This window comes from Salmo salar, chromosome ssa01 (assembly GCF_905237065.1).
Source record: "Salmo salar chromosome ssa01, Ssal_v3.1, whole genome shotgun sequence".
NCBI lineage: Eukaryota > Metazoa > Chordata > Actinopteri > Salmoniformes > Salmonidae > Salmo > Salmo salar.
Window position 1 is genome coordinate 134495782 of NC_059442.1, and position 12311 is coordinate 134508092.

The following is a 12311-nucleotide window of genomic DNA, read 5'->3' on the forward strand; positions in this document are numbered from 1 at the left end:
GATAGAGATGCAACAGAAGGACAACAAATTGTCAGACAGGGCACTTCCTGTATGGAATCTTCTCTGGTTTTGGCCTGAGAATATGAGTTCTGTTATACTCACAGACACCATTCAAACAGTTTTAGAAACTTTAGAATGTTTTCTATCCAAATCTACTAATTATATGCATATTGTAGTTTCTGGGCAGGAGTAGTAACCAGATTAAATCGGGACGTTTTTTATCTGGCCGTGCAAATACTGCCCCCTAGCCCCAACAGGTTTTAAGAGGCATTAAAAGAAGATAAAAAGAACCCATCAAACGCATTTGGTGTGTCATACCCACATACCACAAGCAGCATTTTAGCCAAAGATTTACATAATAGCCGTCTAGTGTTTTATAAATGTGCAATAAGCATAAAACACAAGTATATAAGGAATTGACAACTCATTCTCATTCTGAGAAATATGGTAGGCCGCTTGATTTCTGTAACGTGTACACTGGGAGTCGGGAAGCAAGTTCATGGAGTGTATTTAATAAATAAATGAACATAGAACAGAACAAGAAACACGGGTAGTGTACAGACATGAACACTGGAACAGAAACAATAACACCCGAGGAAAGAACCAAGGGGAGTGACAGATATAGGGGAGGTAATCAAGAAAGTGATGGAGTCCAGGTGAGTGTCATGAGGCGCAGGTACGCGTAACGATGGTGGTAGATGTGTGTAATGAATACAAAGAATAAGGATACAAAAGAAGAATACAAATTATTGATGCAGGAGGGCTGGGAGGGTTGACTAATCAAGTTCTAGTGACGTTTTTTTCCTTTTATAGACAACTGGCGACAATGAGCGCCAGAGACAAGGAGCGGGAGTAGACGTGACAATTTCAATATCTGAACAAAGTGGACAGGCTGACATGCTTTTCAAACAATTGGAAACAGACAATGGTGTGTTCATAACAATTAAACTGTTCAACCTTGTTAACTAGCAAATAGATACAAGTTGGCAAACTTGAAATACAAAGATTCGCTGGTCGATCACTAGCACTATAGTAATTTAGCCAATCCAACTGGACTCAGAGGTAGACGTAACATAGTAGACATAATATAGTAAATTTAAATCCGGGACACTTCAATTAGTATGATACAGTGCCTTAAAGTATTTACACCCCTTGACTACATTTTGTTGTGATAAAGCCTGAATTCAATATGGATTAAATATTTTTTTTCACACCTATCTAGACACAATAACCCATAATGACTAAGTGAAAACATGTCTTTAGAAATGTTAGCAAATTTATTGAAAATGAAATAAAGAAATATCTCATTTACATAAATATTCACACCCCTGAGTAAATACGTTAGAATCACCTTCGGCAGTGATTACAGCTGTAAGTCTTTTTGGGTAAGTCCATAAGAGCTTTCCACATCTGGATTGTACAATATTTGCCAATGATTATTTTCAAATTCTTCAAGCTCTGTCAAATTGGTTGTTGATCATTGCTAGACAAATATTTTCTAGTCTTGCCATTGATTTTCAAGCAGATTTAAGTCAAAACTGTAACTGGGTCACTCAGGAATATTCAATGTCTTATTGGTAAGCAACTCCAGTGTAGATTTGGCCTTGTGATTTAGGTTATTGTCCTGCTAAAAGGTGAATTAATCTACCAATGCTTGGTGGAAAACAGACTGAAACAGGGTTTCCACTAGGATTTTGCCTGTGCTTAGCTCCATTCCTTTCTTTTTTTATCCTGAAAACCCCCACAGTCCTTAATGATTACAAGCATACCCTTAACATAATGCAGCCACCCCTATGCTTAAAATATGGAGAGTGGTACTCAGTAATATGTTTGGGGCAAAAAGTGAATTTCTTTGCCACATTTTTGGCCGAATTACTTGTTGCAAACAGGATGCATGTTTTGAAATATTTGTCTTCTCTGGAGGCTTCATTCTTTTCACTCTGTCAATTAGGTTAGTATTGTGGATTAACTACAATGTTAGTTAAGTACGCCTGTATCTGTGTAGTGACTGGGTGTATTGATACACCGTCCAAAGTCTACAGTAACTTTTTACCCATCTACCATTCAGTGGCGTGTACTCATGGATGCCAAGGGAAGCCAGGCTTCCCAAAGAATTGACCAAGAAAAAAGCCAATCAGCGTTGAGCTAAACTGAGTGACCTCAACTCTGAATGGTCCTGCTCACCAAAAAAAGTGTCAAGGGAAGCCAGTTTGGATTTGGCTTAACACCAACCACATCACATCAAAAGCAGAATGTCATTACAGAAAAACTGGGTCGGCGTGGTTACACGTGGTCTGTGGTTGTGCGTCTGATTGGAAGTACAGTGGCTTGCGAAACTTTTCACCCCCTTGGCATTTTTCCTATTTTGTGGTCTTACAACCTGGAATTAATATAGATTTTTTTTTGGGGGGGGGGGGGGTTGTTGTATCATTTGATTTACACGACATGCCTACCACTTTGAAGATAAAGAAATACGACAAAAAAACAGAACTTGAGCGTGCATAACTATACCCCCCCCCCCCCCTTTCGTTTTTGTCTCATATAACCATACCAAAAGTAACATATCATACTAATTTGAAGGTGTCAGATTTCTGTTTACTATGTTACGTCTAGTTTATGAGACCAGGCTGCCAAGGCAGGGGTCTCTTGGGTTCAGATAAGATGCAGGCTCAGAGGTGTGGTTGGGAGGGGGGAATATGGTAATAGTGAACTTTTACAACCTGTTTAAGAAACTACCGTTGATGGCCCTTGGGAATGTAGAAGGTCAAGATAAGAGATAGGTAATGATTTTAATACTCATAGTACGCTCTGGGGAGGGTTACGGACTCCTGAGTGGCGCAGCAGTCTAAGGCACTGCATCTCAGTGCTAGCTGTGTTACTACAGATCCTGGTTCGATACCGTACTGTCTTGTAGTCGGCCGCGACCAAGAGACCCATGAGGCGATGCACAATTGGCCAAGCATCGTCCGGGTTAGGGGAGGGTTTGGCCCGGCTGGGATGTCTTCTCCCGTCATGCTCTAGCAACTCCTATGGGGGGGGCCGGGCGCATGCATGCTGACACGGTTGCCAGGTGTACAGTATTTCCTTCGACACATTGGTGCGGCTGGCTTCCGGCCTAAGCGTGCATTGTGTCAAGAAGCAATGCGACTTGGCGGGGTTGTGTTTCGGAGGACGCAAGTCTCTCGACCTTCCCCTCTCCCGAGTCCGTAGAGGAGTTGCAGCAATGGGACAAGACTGTAACTACCAATTTGGATATGACGAAATTGGGGAGAAAAAGGTGGTTTAAATAAAAGGTACTCCTAGAGTGCTGGGAACATGAACAAAATCGGAATACAAGCTTTGGGTGGATGGGCAATGGCATAGCCAGACAGATGGGGTTGTTTGGGAGGGAGTTTAGCCCATCTGTGGTTCTTTCTGCTATCCCACCTTGGTTTCTCCCTCAGCCAGTGATAGAGCTGGGGTTGCTTGAGAGGATAAGAGGTGTTGAGGAAGGATTAGATTCAGTTGTAAGTGAACATTTAAGAACACAATACTATGCTTTCTTGAATATATTCACATATGGATCTAAGGACCCTAAAACAGGGAGGACAGGTGCAGCTTTTAGTGTTCCTGAGATTAAGGTGGCAGTGATCCATTTCTCCTTTTATCTGTTTACACAATGGAGTTGTTGGCCATACTATTGGCTACAGAGTGGGTGGAGGAGGTGAGGCCAGGCAGAGTAGTCATCGGCTCTGACTCCTGTGCAGCACTGATGAGCTTACATTCATTTGTCTCAGAGCAGACAATGTATTGTATGAGGTTTTGCGGTAATTGTATAGGGTGAAATAGATGTGGATATTTGATGTTCATCTAGGTACCAGCTCATGTGGGAGTAGAGGGGACGGAGGAGGTGGATGCTATCACCACGCAGGCTCTTAAACATCCTAATGTTGAGATGGAATTGTCACTCAGTAAAGCAGAAGCCAAGGGGTTAATAAGAACAGTGGTTTAAAACAAATGGCAAGAGTTGTGGAACAAGGAGAGAAAGGGAGGACACCTGCATAAGAGCCAGGAAAAGGTGGGGGCAGGGAGGTCCTCAGGCCGAGAGAGCAGGGAGGAAAGTGTAGTCACAAGGCTGAGACATACAAGGCTCAATAGTACATTGAAATTGGTGGGGAAACATCTGACTGGGAGGTGTGATCATTGTCAGGAGGAGATGGAGAAAGTGGAACATGTTTTATTTCAGTGCCAGAAATATGTGAGGGAAAGGGAGTGATTGTTATTAGAATTGACAGGTAATGGGACTGAAGAGCCAGGATTAAGTGATTTTCAGGGGATGTATTTAATGATGTATTTTGTTTCCTTAGGGAGAGGAGAATATTGGATAGAATTTAGACCTTCTCTGTATCTGGTCCACACTCCAGTGCAGTTAGTGGCAGTAATGCACCTTAAAGTTGGTTGCCAACCGCCAAATAAGATCAGAAGAAGAACTCGCAGACAGTAGTAACCTGGAAGGAGATGGGAATGTATGGAAGGGAGTTTAGCCCAACGGTAGCTATTCCTGTAAATCCACCATGGCTACTCCCACCTCCAGTAGTAGATCTAGAAGTATTGGAGAGACTACAGAAAGATAGGGAGGGTGTTTGATAAATCTTGATGCTGTGTATCAGGATTTTGTGGCCATATACACAGATGGTTCAAAAGATCCAAGGACAGGACGTACTTGGTCAGCATTTGTCGTGCAGGAATGTGGGGGGAAAGTCAGGAAACAGATATTACAGATAATCTGGCTGTATCTACGGTGGAGATGATGGCCATACTGTTGGCCTTGCAGTGGGTGGAGGAATTTAAGCCAGATGAAACTAAGATTGAACTCTTTGGCCTGAATGCCAAGCATCACGTCTGGAGGAAACCTGGCTCCATCCCTATGGTGAAGCATGGTGGTGGCAGCATCATGCTGTGGGGATGTTTTTCAGCGGCAGGGACTGGGAGACTAGTCAGAATTGAAGGAAAGATGAACGGAGCAAAGTACAGAGAGATCCTTGATGAAAACCTGCTCCAGATCGCTCAAGACCTCCGACTGGGACGAAAGTTCACCATCCAACAGGACAATAACCCTAAGCACAAAGTCATTTGGTCTAAATTCTTTCTGAATGCACTGTACATGACAGCTTTCTGACCATTAGTGACTCACCACCCTGGCCTGTACTGAGCTCAAAGCCAGTGTTATGGGAATTTGTGGAACACACTCGTTGTTTTTAGATTTATGAGAAAGGCGGTTTTGTTAATGTCTCATTTAATAGTTTCTTTGCTCTGTCCACAGTGAGAACAAACCAAAGAATGGAGGCATATGTGTGTTCAATCACAACTGCAATTGACATCATCCTGGCCAATGACGGCTGCTTTTCTATGGTATGTAAATCCTAGTGTGTCACTGTGAGCATTGTGTGTATGTGAGGCCGTCTCTGTGGCGTATGTGTGCAAGTTCGGAACGTGTGGGGCGTTTGGTTGGCAGATGTATAACCCATTATTTGCAAAGATGTTAAATTGATCAAGATTGCCACTCAGTCTTCACGTCCTCTCTCAGGTTGGCCAGATAGATGGTGGTCTGCCTGAGGTTGTCCAGAGAGCCATGGTGAAATCCAGCCCCCACATTTGGTTTGAGATATCTGAAGTCAGACTGACACCTTGTGGCCAAAAGGTAATACTGCAGCTGCTTGTTGAGAAACAACTGCATGCTTTCCTTCCATGTCTCATACTCAGACTGTTGCCTAAGGGCATTAAAAAGCAGTGGTGGAAAAAGTACCCAATTGTCATGCTTGAGTAAAAGTTAAGATACCTAAATAGAAAATGACTCAAGTAAAAGCGAGTCACCCAGTAAAATACTACTTGAGTAAAGTCTAAAAGTATTTGGTTTTAAATGTACTTAAGTATCAAAAGTACATTTAAATTGCTAAAATATACTTTAGTATCAAAAGTAAAAGTATAAATTCCTTATATTAAGCAAAACAGATGGCAAGATTTTTTATTTAACTCCAACAAACTATTTGTGTTTGAGTCCACCAGATCAGAAGCAGCAGGGATGTTATCTTGTTAAGTGTGTGAATTGGACCATTTTCCTGTCCTGCTAAGCATTCAAAATGTAACAAGTACTTTTGGGTGTCAGGGAAAATGTATGGAGTAAGAAGTACATTAATTTGTTTTGGAATGTAGTGGAGTAAAAGTTGTCAAAAATGAAAATAGTAAACTTTACACCGCTGTAAAAAGCAACAAATCAATTATGGCACAATCTTCTAACGTGGTGCAAACAGTTATTATTAGCATGTTATTCACTTAAAGTTATTTATTTTATTTTTCAGGTTGAGCAACCATGTTGCAGACAACTCAACACCCCGTCCTCATCTTCCCAGAGGTTTAGTATGGACACTTTTCTGATGGATTGAGACTGAGTGAAGGCTGTACTATAAATTAAATCAAATCAAATAGAATTAGTCACATGTGCCGAATACAACCGAATTCACCTTACAGTGAAATGCTTACTTACAACCTTTATTCAACGATGCAGTTTTAAGAAAAAAATAGATACATAAAAAAATAACTGTAATAAATAATTAAAGAGCAGCAGTAAAATAACAGTAGTGAGTACAGAGGGTACCGGTACAGAGTCAATGTGAGGGCACCGGTTAGTCAAGGTTGAGGTAGTATGTACATGTAGGTAGAGGTAAAGTGACTGTGCATAGATAATAAACAGAGAGTAGCAGCAGTGTAAAAGGGGGGGGGGGGAAATGCAAATAGTCTGGGTAGCCATTTGATTAGCTGTTCAGGACTCTTATGGCTTGTGGGTAGAAGCTGTTAAGAAGCCTTATGGACCTAGACTTGGCACACCGGTACAGCTTGCCGTGCAGTACCAGAGGACAGTCCATGACTAGGGTGGCTGGAATCTTTAACAATTTTTATGGCTTTGCTCTGACACTGCCTGGTATAGAGGTCCTGGATGGCAGGAAGCTTGGCCCCAGTTATGTACTGGGCCGTACGCACTACCCTCTGTAGTGCCTTGCAGTCAGAGGCCAAGCAGTTGCCATACCAGGAAGTGATGCAACCAGTCAGGATGCTCTTGATGGTGCAGCTGTAAAACCTTTTGAGGATCTGAGGACCCATGCCAAATCTTTTCAGTCTCCTGAGGGGGAATACGCTTTGTCGTGCCCTCTTCACAACTGTCTTGGTGTGTTTGGACCATGATAGTTTGATGTGGACACCAATGAACTTGAAGCTCTCAACCTGCTCCACTGCAGCCCCGTCGATGAGAGTGGGGGCTTGCTCGGTCCTCTTTTTCCTGTAGTCCACAATCATCTCCTTTGTCTTGATCATGTTGAGGGAGAGGTTGTTGTCCTGGCACCACACGGTCAGATCTCTGACCTCCCTATAGGCTGTCTCATCATTGTCGGTGATCAGGCCTACCACTATTGTGTCATCGGCAAACGTAATGATGGTGTTGGAGTCGTGCCTGGCCATGCAGTCATGTGTCAACAAGGAGTACAGGAGGGGGCTGAGCACGCACCCCTGAGGGGGCCCCTGTGTTGTGGATCAGCGTGGCGGATGTGTTGTTACCTACCCTTACCACCTGGGGGTGGCCCGTCATGAAGTCCAGGATCCAGTTGCAAAGGGAGGTGTTAAGTCCCAGGGTCCTTAGCTTAGTGATGAGCTTTGAGGGTAGTATGGTGTTGAACGCTGAGCTGTAGTCAATGAATAGCATTCTCACATAGGTGTTCCTTTTAGTCCAGGTGAGAAAGGGAAGTGTGGAGGGAAATAAAGATTGCATCATCTGTAGATCTGTTGGGGTGGTATGCAAATTGAAGTGGGCCTAGGATTTCTGGGATAATGGTGTTGATGTGAGCTATGACCAGCCTTTCAAAGCACTTCATGGCTACAGACTTGAGTGCTACGAGTCGGTAGTCATTTGGGCAGGTTACCTTTGTGCTCTTGGGAACAGGGACTATGGTGGTCTGCTTGAAACATGTTGGTATTACAGACTCAGTCAGGGACAGGTTGAAAATGTCAGTGAAGACACTTGCCAGTTGGTCAGCGCAGCGCATGCTTGGAGTACACATCCTGGTAATCTGTCTGGCCTTGCGGTCTTCTGAATTTTGACCTGTTTAAAGGTCTTACATGGGCTACGGAGAGCGTGATCACACAGTTGTCTGGAACAGTTTATGTTCTTATGCATGTTTCAGTGTTACTTGCCTCGAAGCGAGCATAGAAGTAATTTAGCATGTCTGGTAGGATCGTGTCACTGGGCAGCTCGCAGCTGTGCTTCCCTTTGGAGACTGTAATAGTTTGCAAGCCCTGTTACATCCGACGAGCGTCGGAGCCGGTGTAGTACGATTGGATCTTGGTCCTGTATTGCCGCTTTGCCTGTTTGATGGTTCGTTGGAGGGCATAGCGGGATTTCTTATAAGCTTCCGGGTTGGAGTCCCGCACCTTGAAAGCGGCAGCTCTACCCTTTAGCTCAGTGCGGATGTTGCCTGTAATCCATGGCTTCTGTTTGGTGTATGTACGTTAGAGGTTGACCGATTATGACTTTCAACGCCGATACCAATACCGATTATTGGGGGGCCAAAAAAGTCGATACCGATTAATCGGCCAATGTTTTTTATTTTTTATTTGTAATAATGACAATTACAACAATACTGAATGAACACTTATTTTAACTTAATATAATACATCAATAAAATCAATTTAGGCACAAATAAATAATGAAACATGTTCAATTTGGTTTAAATAATGCAAAAATAAAGTGTTGGAGAACAAAGTAAAAGGGTATTATGTGCCATGTAAGAAAGCTAACATTTAAGTTCCTTGCTCAGAACATGACAACATATGAAAGCTGGTGGTTCCTTTTATTAATATGAGTCTTCAATATTCCCAGGTAAGCAGTTTTAGGTTGTAGTTATTATAGGACTATTTCTCTCTATACGATTTGTATTTCATATACCTTTGACTATTGGATGTTCTTATAGGCACTTTAGTATTGTCAGTGTAACAGTATAGCTTCCGTCCCTCTCCTCGCTCCTACCTGGGCTCGAACCAGGAACACATCGACAACAGCCACCCTCGAAGCAGCGTTACCCATGTAGAGCAAGGGAAGCAACTACTCCAAGTCTCAGAGCGAGTGACGTTTGAAACGCTATTAGCGCGCACCCGCTAACTAGCTAGCCATTTCATATCGGTTACACCAGCCTAATCTTGGGAGTTGACAGGCTTGAAGTCATAAACAGCGCAATGCATTGCGAAGAGCTGCTGGCAAAACGCACGAAAGTGCTGTTTTGAATGAATGCTTACGAGCCCGCTGGTGCCTACCATCGCTCAGTCAGACTGCTCTATCAAATCATAGACTTAATTATAACATAATAACATACAGAAACACGAGCCTTAGGTCATTAATATGGTCGAATCCGTAAACTATCACGTTTATTCTTTCAGTGAAATACGGAACCATTCCGTATTTTGTCTAACGGGTGGCATCCATAAGTCTAAATATTCCTGTTACATTGCACAACCTTCATTGTTATGTCATACTTACGTAAAATTCTGGCAAATTAGTTCGCAACGAGCCAGGTGGCCCAAACTGTTGCATATACCCTGACTGCGTGCAATGAACGGAAGAGAAGTGACACAATTTCACCTGGTTAATATTGTCTGCTAACCTGGATTTCTTTTAGCTAAATAGGCAGGTTTAAAAATATATACTTCTGTGTATTGATTTTAAGAAAGGCATTGATGTTTATGGTTAGGTACATTCGTGCAACGATTGTGCTTTTTTTCGCAAATGCGTTTTTGTTAAATCATCCCCCGTTTGGCTAAGTTGGCTGTCTTTGTTAGGAAGAAATAGTCTTCACACAGTTCGCAACGCACCGCATCGATTATATGCATCGCAGGACAGGCTAGATAAACTAGTAATATCATCAAACGTGTAGTTAACTAGTGATTATGATTGATTGATTGTTTTTTATAAGATAAGTTTAATGCTAGCTAGCAACTTACCTTGGCTTCTTACTGCATTCGCGTAACAGGCAGGCTCCTCGTGGAGTGCAATGTAAAGCAGGTGGTTAGAGCGTTGGACTAGTTAACCGTAAGGTTGCAAGATTGAATCCCCAAGCTGACAAGGTAAAATTCTGTCGTTCTGCCCCTGAACAAGGCAGTTAACCCACCGTTCCTAGGCTGTCATTGAAAATAATATGTTCTTAACTGACTTGCCTAGTTAAAAAATATTTATAAAATAAAAAAATAAAAAAAATAAAAAATCGGCAAATCGGTGGCCAAAAATACCCATTACCGATTGTTATGAAAACTTGACATCGGCCCTAATTAATCAGCGATTCCGATTAATCGGTCAACCTCTAATGTACGTACATTCACTGTTGTGACAATGTCATCGATGCACTTATTGATGAATCCCAGAACATGCAGTGCCTTGCAAAAGTATTCATCCCTAAAAAAAAATTATACAAAATAAATAACGGAAAAGTGGTGCGTGCATATGTATTCACCCCCTTTGCTATGAAGCCCCTAAATAAGATCCGGTGCAACCAATTACATTCATAAGTTATATAATTAGTTAGATTGCACACAGGTGGACTTTATTTAAGTGTCACATGATCTCAGTGTATATATACACCTGTTTTGAAAGGCCCCAGAGTCTGCAATACCACTAACTTGTGGAGAAGTACAGATCAGCATTGGGTTATAAAAATAGTTATGCACGCTCAAGTTCAGTTTTTTTTTGTCTTATTTTTTGTTTGTTTCAAAAAAAGTATTTTGCATCTTTAAAGTGGTAGGCGTGTTGTGTAAATCAAATGATATAACCCCCCCCCCCCCAAAAAAAATAAATAATCTATTTTCATCCCAGGTTGTAAGGTAGCAAAATAGGAAAAATGCCAAGGGGGTGAATACTTTCACAAGCCACTGTATTCCAGTCTGTGCTAGCAAAACTGTCCTGTAGCTTAGCATCTGCTTAATCTGATCACTTTTTTATTGACCGAGTCACTGGCGCTCCCTGCTTTAGTTTTTGCTTGTAAGCAGAAATCAGGAGTCTAGAATAATGGTCAGATTTGTAAAATGGAGGGCGAGGGAGAGCTTTGTACGTGCCTCTGATTGTGGAGTAAAGGTGGTCTAGAGTTTCTTTTTCCCCTGTGGTTGCAAATTTAACATGCTGATAGAAATGAGGAAACATATTTAAATTTCCCTGCATTAAAGTCCCTGGCCACTAGGAGCGCCACCTCTGGATTAGTGTCTTCCTGTTTGCTTATGGCCGTATACAGCTCATTGAGTACGGTCTTAGTGCCAACATCGGTTTGTGGTGGTAAATGGACAGCTACGAAGAATATAGATGAGAACCCTCTTGGTAAATAGTGTGGTCTACAGCTTGTCATGAGATACTCTACCTCAGGCAAGCAAAACCTTGAGACGTCCTTATATTTCATGCACCAGCTGTTGTTTACAAATATAGACCGCCACCCCTTGTCTTACCAGAGGCTGCTGTTCTATCCTGCTGAAAAGTGTAAAACCCGCCAGCTGTATGTTATTAATGTCATCGTTCAGCCACGACTTGTTGAAACATAAGATATTACAGTTTTTAAATATCCCGTTGGTAGGATATATGTGCTTGTAGTTCATCTATTTTATTATACCGTGATTGTACGTTGGCTAATAGGATCGATGATATGGGCAGATTACACACTCGCCGTCAGATTCTTACAAGGCACCCAGACCTACGTCCCCAATATCTCAGTCTCTAGTCTCTTTCTCCTGCGAATGACGATGATGAGGGTCTTGTCGAGTGTCTGGAGTAAGTCCTTCGTCCCACTCGTTAAAGAAAAAATTCTCTTCAGTACGGTGTGAGTAATTGCTGTCCTGATATCTAGAAGCTCTTTTTGGTCATTAGACACGGCGGCAGAAACATAATGTACAAAATAAGTTACAAGTAACGCGAAAAAACATGCACAATTGGTTAGGGGACCGTAAAGCGGCAGCCATCTCTGGCGCCATTATCTAAGATTCACGCTGTATTTAAAGATTCACACTGTTTTGGATCTGTGTGAGTGTGTAATGTCACGGCGTGACTGTTTCCCACTCAGGCACCTGCATCAACAATACCTTAGTGATGTTGAAAAAGGGCAGCTTTGAGATCGACATGTTATGCTTGACCTGCTCAGTTTTCCACCACACAACACCAAATATTTTCAAAAAACAGTAGAACCAGAACCTGCTTTTACACTATGGTTCAACTATTAGACGTTAAATGTTTCTTTAGAATTTCTTTTTTTAAAAGGAAT

General features: G+C 42.2%; 1 long non-coding RNA gene across 1 annotated transcript; it reads left to right on the top strand.

The window, feature by feature from the left end:
- The first annotated feature begins 5046 nt into the window (after nt 1–5046).
- LOC106563329 (uncharacterized) lies at nt 5047–6493 on the top strand. Its single transcript, XR_006758184.1, has 3 exons — nt 5047–5391; nt 5567–5680; nt 6339–6493. It is a non-coding gene; the product is annotated as an uncharacterized lncRNA (long non-coding RNA).
- Nucleotides 6494–12311: the final 5818 nt, after the last annotated feature.